Here is a 19,472-nt window from a genome sequence, read left to right as displayed (position 1 = left end):
AGGAGGATGCACTTAACATCGTATCTGTATTTCAAGACAAGTTTCCCTTCATTAGCTTAGGTTTTATTTTATTCTATAAATATTAACATCCAGCACAACCATAGTGATGGCAGACGTTACTCCCTACAATGATGATGGCACGGCAGACCCTGACGCGTGAACGCGTTTACTGTCAGGTATCTTGTTGTGGTCGCCTTTAAACCTGTGTGATATGTAACGCAGGACGACTGTTGTGACCTCAGTATTCAGCAAGTAGCTCATCCAAGATAACAAGATCATCCAGGTTCATTGGCCTACCTTGTTCTTTGATGCAAATCTACAGTCACAAGTGAAAGGTATATACTTTATTTTGTCTAACATAGGAGATTGTTTTCAATTACAGCAAACATAGACAAACAGTCATATCCACGTTTTAATATCTGGTATTGAACAGAGAACCGGCCAAGCTAAGAACACATAACGATGCATTCTGCATCATCCTCACACTGGGATGTCTCCGCGTTGAACACCTGGTTGTGGGGACACAGGAAGTGGGACATGGTGGGCGGCGTGCACAGGTAGAACTTGGTGCAGTCTAACGGATCTGGGACACGCTGGCCCGGTGTACGTGCAGTGGGGGATGCAGGGGTCGCAGTAGTGGTAGCAGAGGGTGTCGTCAAGTTGGCAGTTGCCCGTCATGAAATCATAGTGTGGCATGTCTGACGGGCAGGAAACTTCCAGCACGTGGTTTTCCTGGAGACAGACTAAGTACAAGGAGCAGTCGGAGGGGTGTGGTGTGAGCTGTCCAGAGCTGGTGCAGTGAGGGACGCAGGGGTCACACAGCGGGGAGCAGAAGTCACTCGGGGCGCCGTTGATGGGGTCACAACGGGGCAGAGTGTGGGCCGTGTTGAAGTACTGGCCGTCCGGACATGGTATGGGCTCAGTCGAAGGCACCAGCTCTCCTGCAGGAGTATGTACACTAAACGATATGGTCGTAAGAAGATAACATGTAAAAGTAGCAGATGTCTGTCATCATGACCTAGCACTGGGTGGATCATTTAATGTCGCCACAAAGGCGCTGTGCCAACAACTTGGCATTAACATTCGGTGTCTCACAAAAAGTATCAAAAACTGATATCAAGTTCACATGATCAGGAGCAGTGAGGATCAACACTTGAGCCAGGACTATCACTAGGAGAACTATACATGGTTAGGGAGAAGTTACCGGTGCCTGAGGCGTCGAGGCAGACGTAAAACCTGGTACAGTCGGTGGGGTCCCTCACGCTGGTCCCCGGGTCCACACCTGTGCAGTCCGGGGCGCACACCTGCACGCTCGACGCACCTGTGTAAGACGCAGGTTGTAAATGCCGAGCATGGAGAAAAGTAGGCTTAGAAGAGAAACCACGTTATAGTGCCAGAGAGTACAACATTTTTATATCTCTCATGATGATAGTCACTATGGCTTCACTTTTAATTGTAATGACTTCCTAATCTCCATAAGAAGGTGGCAGTACATCCATGATCCCTCGTGAACCACCATCTGGTCACAAGCAACAAAGAACCGGATTCCTGCATTTAGTAGTTATTTCAGTGATCATGGTAGGATGAACTTCGCTGTCTTACTGCTAGTGAGAGGAGAGTGATGATGAGAGCGGCTGCAAACATGCTGCTGTGGTTGATACTGCCCCGACTCGAGTGTGTGCTGGTGAAGCTGGGGTGCTTGTAGCTCTGCTGTTGAGTCTCCAGGATGAGCCTGTATTTATACAGCAGGTGGTGCCGTCCCCGGCCCTATCACCTGGGCAGCTCTCTCTCCCTCAACACTTGCCAGACGATATCCTCCCCATCTGTCACTTCCCGGGGACACAGTGGTTTTCCGAGTGAATGCCCCACTTACGATATCTTGTGCGCATTAACTCAACTCGTCGACCCGAGGAGAGAGAGAGAGAGAGAGAGAGAGAGAGAGAGAGAGAGAGAGAGAGAGAGAGAGAGAGAGAGAGAGAGAGAGAGAGAGAATGCGCCAGTCGAACCTTGCGGTTGTGTTATTTGGATATGATCTCCACAGAAAGCGGTTTTCGTGAAATGAAACTGGTTTGTCATATAAATCATGTCTTCCAGTATATATATATATATATATATATATATATATATATATATATGTGTACGTGTAGGAAGAGAGGAAAGTGATTGGTTCTCAGTGAATGTAGGTTTGCGGCAGGGGTGTGTGATGTCTCCATGGTTGTTTAATTTGTTTATGGATGGGGTTGTTAGGGAGGTAAATGCAAGAGTTTTGGAAAGAGGGGCAAGTATGAAGTCTGTTGGGGATGAGAGAGCTTGGGAAGTGAGTCAGTTGTTGTTCGCTGATGATACAGCGCTGGTGGCGGATTCATGTGAGAAACTGCAGAAGCTGGTGACGGAGTTTGGTAAAGTGTGTGGAAGAAGAAAGTTAAGAGTAAATGTCAATAAGAGCAAGGTTATTAGGTACGGTAGGGTTGAGGGTCAAGTCAATTGGGAGGTGAGTTTGAATGGTGAGAGGCTGGAGGAAGTGAAGTGTTTTAGATATCTGGGAGTGGATCTGTCAGCGGATGGAACCATGGAAGCGGAAGTGGATCATAGGGTGGGGGAGGGGGCGAAAATTTTGGGAGCCTTGAAAAATGTGTGGAAGTCGAGAACATTATCCCGGAAAGCAAAAATGGGTATGTTTGAAGGAATAGTGGTTCCAACAATGTTGTATGGTTGCGAGGCGTGGGCTATGGATAGAGTTGTGCGCAGGAGGATGGATGTGCTGGAAATGAGATGTTTGAGGACAATGTGTGGTGTGAGGTGGTTTGATCGAGTAAGTAACGTAAGGGTAAGGGAGATGTGTGGAAATAAAAAGAGCATGGTTGAGAGAGCAGAAGAGGGTGTTTTGAAATGGTTTGGGCACATGGAGAGAATGAGTGAGGAAAGATTGACCAAGAGGATATATGTGTCGGAGGTGAAGGGAACGAGGAGAAGAGGGAGACCAAATTGGAGGTGGAAAGATGGAGTGAAAAGGATTTTGTGTGATCGGGGCCTGAACATGCAGGAGGGTGAAAGGAGGGCAAGGAATAGAGTGAATTGGAGCGATGTGGTATACAGGGGTTGACGTGCTGTCAGTGGATTGAATCAAGGCATGTGAAGCGTCTGGGGTAAACCATGGAAAGCTGTGTAGGTATGTATATTTGCGTGTGTGGACGTGTGTATGTACATGTGTATGGGGGGGGTTGGGCCATTTCTTTCGTCTGTTTCCTTGCGCTACCTCGCAAACGCGGGAGACAGCGACAAAGTATAAAAAAAAAAAAAAAAAAAAAAATATATATATATATATATATATATATATATATATATATATATATATTATATGTATATATATATTTATATATTATATTATATATTTTGCTTTGTCGCTGTCTCCCGTGTTAGCGAGGTAGCGCAAGGAAACAGGCGAAAGAATGGCCCAACCCACCCACATACACATGTATATACATACGCGTCCACACACGCAAATATACATACCTATACATCTCAACGTATGCATATATATACATACACAGACATATACATATGTACACATGTACATAATTCATACTTGCTGCCCTTATTCATTCCCGTCGCCACCCCGCCACATATGAATTAACACTCCCCTCCCCCCTCACGCGCGCGAGGTAGCGCTAGGAAAATACAACAAAGGCCACGTACGTTCACACTCACTCTATAGCTGTCATGAACGATGCGCCGAAACCACAGCTCCCTTTCCACATCCAGGCCCCACAAAACTATCCATGGTTTACCCCAGACACTTCACATGCTCTGGTTCAATCCATTGACAGCATGTCGACCCCGGTATACCACATCGTTCCAATTCACTCTATTCCTTGCACGCCTTTCACCCTTCTGCATGTTCAGGCCCCGATCGCTCAAAATCTGTTTCACTTCATCCTTCCACCTCCAATTTGGTCTCCCACTTCTCCTCGTTCCCTCCACCTCCGACACACATATCCTCTTTGTCACTGCTTCCTCACTCATTCTCTCCATGTGACCAAACCATTTCAACACACCCTTTTCTGCTGTCTCAACCACACTCTTTTTATTACCACACACACCACTTATTGTCCTCAAACATCTCATTTCCAACACATCCACCCTCCGCACAACCCTATCTATAGCCCATGCCTCGCAACCATATAACATTGTTGGAACCACTGTTCCTTCAAACATACCCATTTTTGCTTTCCGAGATAATGTTCTCGACTTCCACACATTCTTCAACGCTCCCAGAAGCTTCGCCCCCTCCCCCACCCTGTGACTCATTTCCGCTTCCATGGTTCCATCCGCTGCCAAATCATCCCTGGGGATGGGGTAGAAAGAGTACTTTCCACGTATTCCCTGCGTGTCGAAGAAGGCGACTAAAGGGGTGGAAGCGGGGGGCTGGAAATCCTCCTCTCCAGTTTTAACTTTTCCAAAAGAAGAAACAGATGCGGGGGGCCAAGTGAGGATTTTCCCTCTAAGGCTCAGTCCTCTGTTCTTAACGCTACCTCGCTAACACGGAAATAGCGAATACATATGAAAAAATATATATGTAATGTATACGCAAAATTTTCACCGTGTCTCTTCACCAGTTTTAACCCTTCGTCATGACTCTCTCTCTCGTTATGCTACCTTGTCAGTAACACACAATTCCCGCACCTCTGTCATCCAAAACATTCAGTAATCCTTCAGAATACTTGATTCATTTATTTCACCACTTCTATGCCTATGCTACCATTCCCTCTCATTTGCTTCCCTCACAGACGCCCCATTTGTTTCCTTCATCTCTTCACACTATTTACCTCCTTCCAAAATATTTCCTTATTCTCACTGAAGTTTACCGATACACTCTCATCGCATCTTTCTCTTGCCCTCTTTTTTTAGTCATGTACCTTCCTCTTGAAATCCTGCTGTTTTTTCTTGTACACCTCTCAGTCAGACGCACACCTTCCTTGTAGAGACTGTGCATACACCTCTCTTTTCCATTTCACTGCTCACTCTACTTTCACAAGCTCGCTCATCCCACCTTCATAGTACACACTATACCCGCACATTCAAGCACCGCTATCCTAAATACCTTCTACTACTCGTGCTTTATTTACTCCTACCTTTCACACTCTTCACTCATTCTCCATTGGTATCGTTGCACACTCACTCATGTTCACCACCATCGTCCGACCCATGTCATTTCCGATTTTCCTGAAGCCACGACAGACGCTGACACTCGCGTCCATCACAGAAATGGCCAGACACCCCACCTGCTGCCCTTCCCACCACACTCGTGTTGACCCTCGCTCTGCACGGCTGTCAATTGCTACATAATGCCCGACGACCCTTAACTTCACTCACTCAAGCAGACTCAAGTATGATTTTCATTTTCAACCAGGTATTCCGAACCACCAATTCTTATATATATGTAATATTTTTTTCTTTCCCCCACATGCTGGCCATTTCCCGTGTGGGCGAGGTAGCGTCAAGAACGGATGACTGTGCCTTAGAGGGAAAAATTCCTTATTTGGCTCGTTGCTCTGTTCCTTCTTTTGGAAAGTAATTCAGAAAAGGAGGCTTTCCAGCCACCCTCACCCGCCCCTTCTCAGTCGCCTTCTACGGCACGCAGGGAGTACGTGGGCAGTATTCTTTTTGTCCCATCTACAGGGATAATATGTGTATATATACAGGTTGTCCCAAAAAAAATTACTCACTTTTTGACACCATATAACTCGCTGAATTTTTTTAGGGTCAATTGAATCTGAAAAAAGAATAAAATTCAGTTAATTATAGGTTGTCAAAAAGTGAGTACATTTTTTGGGACACCCTGTTTATATATATATATATATATATATATATATATATATATATATATATATATATATATATATATATATATTCTTGATCGCCGTTTCCCGAGTTTATGTATATAAATGTCTATGTGGGTGGGTTGGGCCATTCTTTCGTCTGTTTCCTTGCGCTACCTCGCTAACGCGGGAGACAGCGACTAAGTATAATGAATAAATATAGAATATATAGACCCATTTCAGTTCGCTAAATTACCATTTTTAATCGTCTGCGACACATAACTGTTCGAATCACCTTTTGATTACCGTAGATGTTGGAAGATAAAATAACATGACGGAGGTTTGTGTGGAAAGTAGGTTTATCGTAATTATGACTGATGAGCCGGAGACCTACACACACTAATCGTCAGTGCTACACAACCCGTACAAGTGGATGTCTGAACACTGCTACCACATTCATGATAGTCATGAGCCAGTCTTGTCGGGTGATTCAGAAGCAAAAGTCTTGTTACACTCCAGACTCTCGAATTAACCAAGCGATTACATTAATAATCAAATCGTTAACATAAAGTCTATGAGAATGGTGGCGTCTCATTACTAGGAGAGACGGTCTCGTTCTCATATGTTTCGACTTATCTTAGAGATTATCATCAGTGTTGTCGGTGCAAGATGCTGTAGGGTTCGACTCCTCCACGGTGGTTCTCACAGCGGGAGTCACACTTGTATACATGTAAACCTCCCCAGGGATGCAGCAGCCCCTGTGTTCATGTGAGAAATATCAGCAATATCTCGGAGGGAGAAGAAGTGCATCGTGCAGACGGAGACGACGATAGATTGATGAACTAAACAGCTCAATGATGACTTTTGTCTATGATTTCAGCCCTCAGCTTGACGGGGGAGAAGACTTCCATCAACTGACCAGTTAAGAAAGTAGATGAACGAGGACACCTGTGTGTTGTGGCTATTTTACATGGTAGATGGTCGTCGCTCGAGTAGCTTATTATTGAAGCTGTTTGTTCTCTCTTGCGCCACCTCTGGGTTATGTTGAGGTAAGCTATGGGTCATGGGTGAGAGGGGTCGGGGGTATTTGGGTCAGGTTACTTGGTTTAGCTTCGTAACGCAACACTTTCCCTAGTCTTCAAGTTGGCTGTGGGGACGAGCTCTCCCGCCACGCGACCTCAGTGGTAGTGGTCCATGTGTGGATCTCGATATTTGTAGAAGGTTTCTCTTGTCGGCAAAATAAAACTTTACCCACCGGTAGCGAGTAGTCGGCTAGGTGATTCCTGAAAATAGAACTTGTAATGTAATCACACCAGGTACACCGAGGTGTTGACGTAGGTTTATACCCAGATACATCGTTTGTTTCCCCTATTAGAAAGTTAAGACACAAGGAGGGGAGGGTTTCTAGCCCCCCGCTCCCGTCCCCTTAAGTCGCCTTCTACGACTCGCAGGAAATGCGTGGGAAGTATTCTTTCTCCCATATCCCCACGGATAGGAGCTGTGGTTTCGGTGCATTACACATGACAGCTAAAGACTCAGTGTGAACGAATATGGCGTTTGTCGTCTTTTCCGAGCGCTACCTCGCGCGCGCGCGTGGGGAGGAGGATGCCGTTTCATGTGTGGCGGGGTGGCGACGGGAATGGATGGTGGCAGCAAGTATGAGTGTGTGTATATATATATATATATATATATATATATATATATATATATATATATATATATATATATATATATATATGTGTGTGTGTGTGTGTGTGTGTGTGTGTGTATACGTTGAAATGTATAGGTATGTATATGCGCGTGTGTGGGCGTTTATGTATATACATGTGTATGTGGGTGGGTTGGCCCATTTTTTCGTCTGTTTCCTTGCGCTGCCTTGCAAACGCGGGAGACAGCGAATAAGTATATTAATGATAAAAGAATAAACATCGTTTGTTTACCCAAGACGAACATGATGGCCGAGTGTGGCGGACGGAGGCGACGCCTGCACCACAGGTGGGGAAGGTCTGAAACATTTCCTCTACGGGTTTCTTCAGAGGAAATTCCACTGTGAAACTTGACGGCAAGCACGGGATGGTGTGGGGTGGGGGTGGACTGGGGAGGTGGGTGGAGGGGGGGTCTGTCCTGAGGAGGGTTAGGGGGCGGGGGGGGTGCAGTGGGAAATTGAAGTTCACGTGACGTGTTCGGTGATTAGGGACAGCTGCACGTGTTCCCAGCCACGCTTTTAGTTACCTACCCCCGCCCTTATGATTACTGTACCCCCTTTCCTTTTTTTCCCCCGGGGATGAGGGGGAGTTGGTGGGAGGGGTCATCGTCAGTCCCCACGTTCGGTGGGACTTGTGGTTGATATCTTTGCTTTGGGGAACCGACCCTGTGGACCATGATGGGTGTAAGGACGATACACTGTGAACCGCCGGGGTGTAGCGGTTAGCGTTCCCAACCGTGGTGCTTTTACGGGCCCGCCCAGGGTCGTGAGTATTAGGTTCGAGTCCCGGTTGCGGCAGTCAGTCCACAGTCAACCCAGCTGTTCATCCACCATGAGGGGCTGGTCGATAATATCGATAATATCGTTACTTAGCTTAAGCTAGGATATATATATATATATATATATATATATATATATATATATATATATATATATATATATATATATATATATATATATATATATATTTTTTTTTTTTTGTACTATTCGCCATTTCCCGCGTTAGCGAGGTAGCGTTAAGAACAGAGGACTGGGCCTTTGAGGGAATATCCTCACCTGGCCTCTTTCTCTGTTCCTTCCTTTGGAAAATTGAAAAAAACGAGAGGGGAGGATATATATATATATATATATATATATATATATATATATATATATATATATATATATATATATATATATATATATATATATATATATATATAATGTAGCGTTAGTGAGATAGCCTTGATTAGGGTTTCAGTTGCCCGTACCGTCTGAGTATTCTTCACCGTGTTCCTGGTGCTGTGCTTTCAAGTACTGCACAGGGTGTATCATTCCATATGTTAAGAGTCTTGTCGATGAAAAGGTTACTTCGCCTCGTTCGCAGTAAACCACCCGCCCCATGGTCTGTATTCATAATAGCTACGAAAGAAATCTTACAAATCTTGCGGGAAGTAGCAGCTTAGATCAAGATTATGAGAACCTTTGATCAATTTTAAACACCATTTAACATTCTCTTTTCTAAGCTAAATACAGGAAAGTCTGGTCTCCAGTTGGCTTTCGTATGATAAATCACGAAATCATTTTCGCTGCTCGCGCCTCCATGATCTCTCTGCAACCGGTCTGACTTTTTTTTCCCAAGTAGAGTTGACCAAAACTGAACTCTATATTCGAGGTGTGTGTGTGTGTGTGTGTGTGTGTGTGTGTGTGTGTGTGTGTGTGTGTGTGTGTGTTTTGCGTAGGGGAGGGGGGAGAAGCTCCAGCTAATTGTACTGAGGAATTTTTTCTTCTTCAAAGTTAGACTCGAAAGCCATTCCTATGAGTTATGTTTACACTTTTCTGTGCGCTGTGTACTGGGTTTCCTGTCATCACAAGTTATAACATTTTAAGTCTTTCCTAATTCGTCTTTTGTAGTTCATCAGAAGTCATATACATCTGCCAACTGTGAACTCAGTCCATCAGTTTGTCCATGTCAGCTTACAGGATCAGTGGCTGAAATAATGCCGGCACAGAGAGAGAGAGAAGAGAAGCTGTTGAATAGTTGTAATAGATGGAGAGTAAAGATAGCAAAAGGCTATAGATTTCCTTCAGGCTAAAAAAAAAAAAGGGATGTATAATAAGAGCCATATTAGTTACTGGAGCAGCACTGGGTCAGGTGAGAGAGGCCTCAGTAGGTATGGTAATGTTGTAGTGAAGACGTGTAACCTGAGCGACGAGGCAACGCCTCCAGGCAGGCCCTAGGGAGCAGATCCTGTGACGTGCAACGTGTGAGGTTTTCGGTGTAGAGTGGAAGACAGTGCTACTCCCAACATGTTGACGTTACTGTAAGGTTGTATTACAGTGTTTTTGAACTTAAGTAGTGGGAAGCGAGTCAGACTTAAAAAAAAGATGTACCGGTAAAAACTTCGATTTTACCCGGTTGAATGTAACCGGAGCTGGGGTTTGCCGTGGAGGGAAGGAGTACAGGAGAGAACATAGGTTCCGTGACCGGAGCTGGGGTTTGGCGAGGAGAGGAGGACTGTGTGTCGTGCTTGCATCTGCAGTAGAGGTAGAAGAAAATGAAATGCCGAAGAGCCAAGGAGTGTGGATATACAAGTTGGAGGGTTAGCTATAGTCTGATGAGGTTTAGAAAATGGGAGAAAATGTTGAATTGCAGATGTTACCGAAGATGTTTTTGGTTAAGGAGGAGAAAGATTGAACAGCTGATGAGTGGCACAGAGCAGCACGATCCCCTCGTCTGAGGGCGAGCTTGGCTGGACGAGTAACAACTTAGCAGTCATGCTGGACCTAACCGAACACGAGTGTCTCCTGGCACGCAAGGCTGTGTGTGTCCCTGATGCTGAAGGCATCACGGTTCTTCAAATGGACACCTGCAGATGGTCTGCTCATAAATAAGACGTAAGTAAATGACCTTCATATATTTATCCTTCGGTAAAAGATTGTATCCAGTAGTAATTAGCAGTCTTACATTAGCCATTATGATACAAATGAGCACATTGTCCCTCTTCATGAGTGATTTCCTGTTCTCCAGTGAACCACGACGTTTGATCATGCCGGTACGACCTTCTACCACGATGGTACGAGCTTTGAGCACGACGGTGCGACCCGTGGGTCTGACGACGTGGTCCTTGCTCGGACCATTAAGGACAGAGGGAGGGGACCTCCATACCTCAGGGTCGTAACCACGTGGTCCTGGGTGGTAATAACGTGTTCGTGACGTTAACCATACGTTTTGCGTGTCATCACGGCTACCACTCTCAGGGGAAGTTAGGATCGGGAAATATTTCCTCCCTGGCATATTCTGGACCACCTCTTGCCATCATCCATCGCACATGATCGATATGGTTTTTTTTTCCCCCAATAATTTCTTTCTGTCAGTCCCGAGGAAATATATTCCTGAATCATGGTAAAATATGCCCCGCCACATGGAATTTACACGAATATTTTTTTTTTATCCGTTTCTCCCTTTTTCTTTTTCTGTTAATCATGGAAACTCTCTCTCTCTCTCGCTCTCTCTCTCTCTCTCTCTCTCTCTCTCTCTCTCTCTCTCTCTCTCTCTCTCTCTCTCTCTCTCTCTCTCTCTCTCTCTCTCTCTCTCTCTCTCTCTCACGTAATATCATACAGAGCAAAACGTTTTTTTCTGGTCGGTTCACATGGCTTATCGGGCCTGTGATGAATTTCATTTTTTTTTTATTCTGATGACAAGTTTTATAATCTTGGTTCAGTAGGATGGATGATGCAGGGTGGCAGATGGTGGGATCTGGAGAGGAGGACGGGAGCTGCCACGCTGAACCCACCTGAACTGTCCGGCACCAGCTGCTCTTCATAGATGGTGGTCGTTAGCACCAGCTGCTCTTCATAGGTGGTGGTCGTTAGCACCAGCTACCCTTCATAGGTAGTGGTCGTTAGCACCAGCTGCTCTTCATAGGTGGTGGTCGTTTGCACCAGCTGCTCTTCATAGGTGGTGGTCGTTAGCACCAGCTGCTCTTCATAGGTGGTGGTCGTTAGCACCAGCTATCCTTCGTAGGTGGTGGGCGTTAGCACCAGCTGCCCGACACAGGAGGTGTTCGTCAGCACCAGCTGCTCGCTACACAGATGGTAGTCGTAGTCAGGTAGTCAGTATCCATATATTTTGTAGCCTTAATGATATTGTTTCTTATTACCTCCCAACACCTGTAATGCTTGACAAGTGGACACTCACATGATATACACACAAGTCCGGCACCACAAGGCCATAAGATATGTGGCATTGTAGCAAAGCTCTTACGTTGTTGACCATGTGTCACTCGTGTTCCCTCACAGTCCGGCACTGGTACTATGACAAAGTAGCGCGTGACCTGGTCTCGTCAACGTCACTTCCATTGACCTGTGATAACTCACCATAAGTAATCTCTCGTTTTTTATCGTATAATGAATTACTCTATAATAAGACTGTGCTCTCACTGCTACTGTGAGAAAGCGATGACGCCAGCAATCTAACAGTTTTGACGCAATGCCACATATCGTAATACCTATGGCAACTGGTATATTGTAGGTATGAGCAAAGACTGGTCACTCTGTCTGTGAGGGCCAAGATGGAACATATCCATCTTCCCTCCTCCACTATCCCCTCTCTCATCATGCTATTCCAACCTTCCCCTCTCTCCTCCTCCTCCTCTTCCACCATCCCCTCCCCTCCTCCTCCACCCTCCCCTCTCTCCCGTACTAGCCCAGGGTGGCTCAGCCCTGCCCGACCCGCGGCACCGACCACCGTTCTCATGATGGCGGACGTAAATCGGATTCCTTCTTCTTTCATCTCGTATTTTTGGCTTTCTGCTCCAGCTGTCCAGGTTTCACTCTCCGGAAATGTTGTACACACCGTGGCCGAACATTTCCCGGACACACACACACACACACACACACGCACACACACACACACACACACACACACACACATATATATATATATATATATATATATATATATATATATATATATATATATATATATATATATATATATATATATATATATATATAAGTTCAGAGGCAACCGTCGTACATTACACATTTTCCAGAGGCGTCCATTTTCGTAATGTAAATGATCATGAATTTGATATCATGATTCGTTTCCTTCACTTGTTTATGTTTACGTCTTCGTTTTCCCATTCCTCGTACCACTGTCCATCTCTCTCTCTCTCTGGTTTTTCATCCATTTTCCCCCTCGAATATTTTCTCCTCATGTCTGACTTCCGTGTCTTCCGTTCCTGTCTTTTGTAATTTTTTTCCTCATGTTTCTTTATGAGTTATATCCACCACAGTATTAGGATCTCTCCTTCATATACCTACCAAAGTGTCAGGATCATTCCTCTGCCTGCCTGCCTTTCATCATGTTATTGCCTGCTTGTGTACCAGGAGATGATCATGTTGATGCAGACGTTCACATTGTACGGGAATCAGTCGTACAGAACTGGGATCCCCCACGCCAACCCTACACTTTTTTCTCCATTTTCTATATCTTTTCTTCCTCGTTAATTCTCTTCTTCTCTTCATACATGTATCATTTATCCTCACAAGTAAGCATAGATGACCATATTTAAAGCTTACTGTGCGTCAAAGCTCAGCTTACTCTCGGGTGTTATCTTTCAGAAGCCGCAGGTTGTGGTTTAGATGAATACAGATATATTTCCCTAGTTTAAGTTGGTCGTAAGCAAGGCTCGTGAAACTTTTAAGGCATTCTGGGTGACATGATTGATGCTGAGAGATAGCAATAGTTAATGTGGGTTAAGTCTGTTACTGCCCACAACTCTAGATGCAGTTTCATTGTATCTTGAAGGTCCCAATCAAGGACAAAATTCCACATCAAGGTCGGGCCGTAATTGAAAACGAAAAGACAAAGGGAAAGTATTAATGAATTTTGGAGGAATTGAAAAACCTGTCTTTTTATACGTGCCAGGTCATAGTTATTAGGAAAGACACGAGAAAGTAGAGTTCCAAAGCTTCGACGTGTAGGGAAGGAAATAGGTATCAAAGCGGCCCACCCTTAAGTTGTTAACGGCCACACAGTAATCATGTGACCCAGCAGCTTGCCGAGTATTGCGCGGTCTAGCTAGTGGTGGGGGCACACAAGCAGCCAGCTCTCGGGAGCAAAAACTAAAGTAACAGCTGTAGAAGAGGGAAAGTGAACCAACATTGCGGCGTAGTGGAACGTAGTCAAGCTTGAAAGTCAGCCTGGGACAGTTTATAAGTCGGACCGCTTTCTACTCAACTCGGTCAAGTAAGTATACAGAGCTAGAGCCATCCCAGACGTGAGAGCAGCACTCCATACAAGGAGAGCATCTAAGCAGGACACCCAGGTAAGTGTGGTCTTGGTAACAACTCTAGAAAAATAGTGTTGGACACTGCTCTAGAAACACTGTGTAAACTAATGGTAATGTGAGGAAGACCCTCACAAGATGATGTGTTGGATGATGTTGCAAGAAATATGTTAGCAAGAGATGATATGACGGATGAAGTTGCAAGATACACCGTCGGATGAGAGAATAACAAGACGGATCGGGACGTAACCGATAATATTGCAGTGATCGGGACGTAACCGATAATGTTGCAGTGATCGGGACGTGGGCGATGATGTTGCAGTGATCAGGACGTGGGCGATGATGTTGCAGTGATTGGGACGTGGGCGATGATGTTGCAGTGATTGGGACGTGGGCGATGATGTTGCAGTGATTGGGACGTGGGCGATGATGTTGCAGTGATTGGGACGTGGGCGATTGTGTTGCAAGTATTACGGTGGGAGGAGATGATGACGTACGTGATAGTGTATCAGGAAGAGATAGCGGAGGGGGTGGGTGATGACGCAAGACATTACGTCACGAGGAAGAACGACACCTTGTGTGGAGGTCGTCCCCACTGTGACAACTCGCGGTTGACCTCTCATGACCTCTGACAAGTATAGGCGAGGTAACTGGACGTGAGTAACGTGTTACCTTAGTGTGGTCAATCTATCTCGGCGGAGGATAGGCAACCCATGTTCCTACCCGGTTCTGGCTTCTGTGTCTGGTGACGCCCCCCCCCCCCCCCCCTCTCTCTCTCTCTCTCTCTCTCTCTCTCTCTCTCTCTCTCTCTCTCTCTCTCTCTCTCTCTCTCTCTCTCTCTCTCTCTCACACACAAATATATTAAAAGAGGAGACAACAGAAAGTTAGGGAGGAAGCGGGGAAGGGAGAGAAAGAATAAAGAAGTGAGTAGGGAGGGAGGGAGAGAGGGAGGTCAGAGGAGATACAAGAAAAGCATGGCACTCTGTACACTGACCTTGTCAGTAGAATACGACCGCCTCTAACACACGGTCTACGTCCGTCTCCAACACTCGACCTGCGTCTGTCTCCAGCATTGGACCTACGTCCGGCTCCACCGTTGTTGTCTTCAACACGTTCCAGGAAGATGAAACGTCATAGGCCTCATGATGGACCGCCTTGCCTCAGGGTTTTCTTGAGTCTTGGAGTTACATGGCCAAGAAGACTTCAGGCGCCTGGGCGGTGCACCTGTTGTCGCAGACTATCCACCGTCACATGACAGGAAAATCTCACGCCATCCACACTCAATGACCGTGCGTAATGACCTTTATACCGATGTCCTGTGACCCAAAAAAGTACGACCATGTAAGCTGAAGGTCTTGGTCACAGAATTGACCTGTCATATTGTGAGAGAAGTTATTGTCAGGACTCGATGATGCAAGATTTACTCCGGCATAACCTCAGGTGAGACTGGGTTACCCTCACTGGTCTCTATGTCAGACCAGTTCACTGTTAGGTGATGGCGGGGAAGGCACTGTGATCACGGATCTAACCTGCCTCATCCACGAAGAGACAGGCAGCTACCTTGATAAGACGGTTATCAATTAAAAGCACGAAGTCCCCACAGGTAACCTGGTGGACTCTTGAAAATGACCGACCGACCGACCTCCAGGAGAAGATTAGGACGTGGTCGCTGATGAGACCCTGGCACGCCCTCCTCCTCCCAGCATGATAGTAAGATTTCAATGGTCCCACGAACCACCTGAACACACAGCAGGACTTCCGCCATTACGCCACACCAAACACTCCTCACATTCTGCTGTTGATTCTTCTTCTTAAGGATACGGTACTGGACAACTCAGGTCTGCAGCTAATCCTCAGTGACCCAATTTTACTAAAAGGGTTGAGATCTGCAAAAAGTCACCCCGAGGGCCGCATGCGGCCCTTGAAGGGCAGTCTGGTGATCCCTGCAGTGAAATATTGTGTAAACCGACTTGTTCGATGGCTCGAGAAAAGTTATTTGATATTTATAACTGAGGAAGCTAGCGGGAAAACACCAAGGGAGGAGTATTAGAGTATTTCATGATCCATTCTGCCTCAGAGCGTTCAGAAGGAAGCCCCAATGTAAGCAATGTTTCGTGCGATCCCACATTTTACTGGAGGTAAAACCTGCCCTCGTGTGAGTCAGGACAAGCAACCCAGCGCCACACAGCCACTGCCCGCCTTCCTGCGTCTCCACTCGGGCGAACTATGACCTCGTCTGCACTTACATCGGCTCGTTGTGGAGGTGGCGAGGTCCTCCTTCCGTGGCGTGTGGTGGGTCCAGTCACCAGGAATGGTGCTCCCTTGACTCTGTTAGCTGGAGGTCGGGAGGGCTGCTGGGGATAGCGTAGCTGGCTGACTTGATGGTCCGAGTGGGAAGTGTCTCTCTCTGTGTCGCTGGGGTAATGCAGGCGGTAGGATGGCACTGACAGGAGAGGTGATACCCGCTCGGCTTCCTCCCGGGTTATTGACGGCTACACAGTAAACCAGCACTTCAATGGCTGTCAAGTTTCACTCCTATGGCCAAGGATGCTGTCTCAGCTTCCAGCATCACTTTCACATGGGATGCTGGTATTCGGTCCACGGACAGTTTCGCCATCTCAAATGTAACAGTTGACAACACGTAACTTGCACGAGTCGCTCTTCGTAGTTCTAGAGTTTCCAGCGGTGAGTGCTACTCGCTAGCGCAACCTTTTGGCAAAATCTCTTCGTAACACCTGTGCTCCTACAAGGAGTAAGTAACGGATATCTTAGAAAAAAAAAAGATTTAACAAATTCTTTAAACTGTTTCGCGTGAGGCAAAGACAGACTGTAAACAATTCAGTGAGTGTGTGTGTGTGTGTGTGTGTGTGTGTGTGCGTGTGTGTGTGTGTGTGTAATTAGTTTTTGTACTGTACGAGTAGAGAGTTGTACATTCGTGGGGCCCCAACCTCTTGACTGTGTGTGTGGCTGAAGAAGACAACAGCATAATGAAATAACCAGACCAGGCGATGTTAGGCATTAGCTATCTCTGCCTCATGACAATAACTCGAGGGAGACACTGGTGAGCATGTAGTATTCTGCTCGTCTCTCTCCTTTATGTAAGAAAAGTTTCAGTAAGACTTCTTTACCGGAATTCATTTATAAGAATGTAAGAACACAAGGCAAGGGTCAGTGGAACTCGAGGATACGAGGCTGGGATGTGGTCAAGATTGATCCCAGGTTTGCTATTCATATGGAGAGTGAGTTATGTTCACCGCCTCACTCATAAGAGAACATGACTGGTGGATGGGACTAAGTCTTCGAACTGGAAAATAATGCTTTCGCGCACATCTAAACCACGTGTAGATCATGACCATCAGTTAACTCGTTGATATAGTTGGACAAGCATCATTATTTCTCTAACAACCTTAAAGTCTCACTTGAGAGATCTACATGTGGGGCAAATATTCATATAATGCTCGACTGAAACATTGTTTGGAGAGTCTTGTTGGCTCATCAACACACCCTCACTGCTCGTAGATTGACCCTCGGTGACCTGGCAAAAGATATTGAGTTCCCGTGGTCGCTCGAACAGCTATCTGGTCGTGGCTGTGAGGACAACCACCTGCCTCCCTCCTCGCCCTGGCTGATCGGCCGGGAGGGCAGCGTCCTGCCCGGCGGGTGGAAAGACGCGTTTAGTGTTCCGTGTTAACATCAGGTTATAGTACAGCGTGCAGCCCATGTTCATCAGATACCCAGTGGCCCAGATGATTAAAACATCGCACGTCACGAAGTTGGTTCATTACGCTAACAGAGAGAGTGTTTGCTGATGGTAAACTCATATACTTGTTGCGCAAAGTCGAGACAAAGGCGGCATTACCTCGTCCTGGTGTGGACCGCACAGGGACAGACAACCCTGGTCCTCATGGTCTTCCAGCATCACACAAGATCTGAACACTGTGCTGTAGGTTCAAGTTCTGGTCAACATTATACACCGCATACATGAAAATCTAAGTTCCCCCTGAGGGTTGCGCTCAGTAATCTTGAGGACAGTACACATGAAGAACATGGGATGTGGAGGCTCACACCGCGGAAGATTAACACATCATTGATCAATACTGACGGACGAATAACCCTGTGATGTTGAAGGCTGGAGCTTGGAAAGTCAGTATAGTTTCCACAGGAACCCAGGACATCCCTTCATCTCTCTCTCTCTCTCTCTCTCTCTCTCTCTCTCTCTCTCTCTCTCTCTCTCTCTCTCTCTCTCTCTCTCTCTCTCTCTCTCTCTCTCTCTCTCTCCACTCACGTTCACTGATCCCGCTGCACACAGCCAGACGGGAGTTATTGAAAACGAGAATTGGTTCTGGGTCTCGTACAGCCATAGCAATACAGCAGCAAGGAAGAGATGACTCTGGGTTAGTTTGAACCGTCTAGCAGTCTGGGATGACTGGGGCCAGTCTGAACCACCTGGCAGTGTGGGATGACTGGGGCCAGTCTGAACCACCTGGCAGTCTGGGATGACTGGGGCCAGTCTGAACCACCTGGCAGTGTGGGATGACTGGGGCCAGTCTGAACCACCTGGCAGTGTGGGATGACTGGAGCCAGTCTGAACCACCTGGCAGTGTGGGATGACTGGGGCCAGTCTGAACCACCTGGCAGTGTGGGTGGTGTTTATCTGGGCTAGTATGTGACCGGAGTAGATGTGGATGGTGTTGGTCCGTCCACCCAGTGTCATTCCGGAGGGGCCTTGGTTGTGTCACCCAACCAGTGTTGTGGCAGTTGGGCCGTGGTGACGTGGTTGTGCCACCCAACCAGTGTTCGTGGCAGCTGGTTCATGGTGACGTGGTTGGAGGACATAAAAGATAACCTCGGTGTACAGTTCGACTGATGATGTAAATAGGTACACATGTTCATCATCCACCGTGACTCAGGTCATGCGACCAGCCACAGGCAGGAGGACGACCGTCCACAGAGTGGTGTCAGCGGTGGTCTAGTGTGCGTCGTCTTGTCCTGCATGACTGTGAGCAGCCAGATGCAGCAGCCGGGGCAAGAATGATCTTCCAGTGTGACGTTTCTGATGTTTGGCCGCCACCATCACATCAAGGAATGGTTTTCCGTTCTCTCCATCTTTACCGAAGTAACTGATTTATCACTTTATACAAGTGGAGCTGAGAGGCAGACGCTATGTGGAGTGGAGCCATCTTTGATGGGCATGGTAGTAACCTCTCTCTCATGTCCTGATTTTTTCCCATTGGTTTGTCTGTCTCACTTTCATGTCATCTTTATCCGACAACGTTCTCCCTGAGCTGCTACATTCGCTGGCCTGCGTGACCTGATCCCCTTCCCTGCACTTGCAGCCAGAGCACGGGCCATAGAGAGATAAGGTATCAAGCCAAGTAGAGAACGGGATCGTCCTAAGACAAGGTTCCAGGTCAGGTAAGTCACCTCGGACATCTAGCGATAATAAACAACATGCTTACACAGCAGCAGCTCGACCTGCCGGTCATCACACACGTGAGCAATCCTCCTCCTAACCGACCAGTCTTAGTGTGACAACTTTGTATCTCGTAACTGATGTGATCTTCTTTTTTTTTTCTTTGGACGATCCATCAACGATTTTGACACTTCATGATTCCCACTGACGCGTCTTTGGTCAGCGTTTATATTCAGCATGTTTGTCTTCATGTGATTTCT

General features: G+C 46.6%; 1 pseudogene; it reads right to left on the bottom strand.

The window, feature by feature from the left end:
- Window positions 1–329: 329 nt before the first annotated feature.
- On the bottom strand, window positions 330–18,160 carry LOC139754412 (uncharacterized; annotated as a pseudogene).
- Window positions 18,161–19,472: the final 1,312 nt, after the last annotated feature.

Source organism: Panulirus ornatus, chromosome 17, assembly GCF_036320965.1.
Source record: "Panulirus ornatus isolate Po-2019 chromosome 17, ASM3632096v1, whole genome shotgun sequence".
In the NCBI taxonomy this organism is placed as follows: domain Eukaryota; kingdom Metazoa; phylum Arthropoda; class Malacostraca; order Decapoda; family Palinuridae; genus Panulirus; species Panulirus ornatus.
Note: the sequence above shows the minus strand (reverse complement) of the source record. Positions and strands in the feature narration are given on the sequence as shown.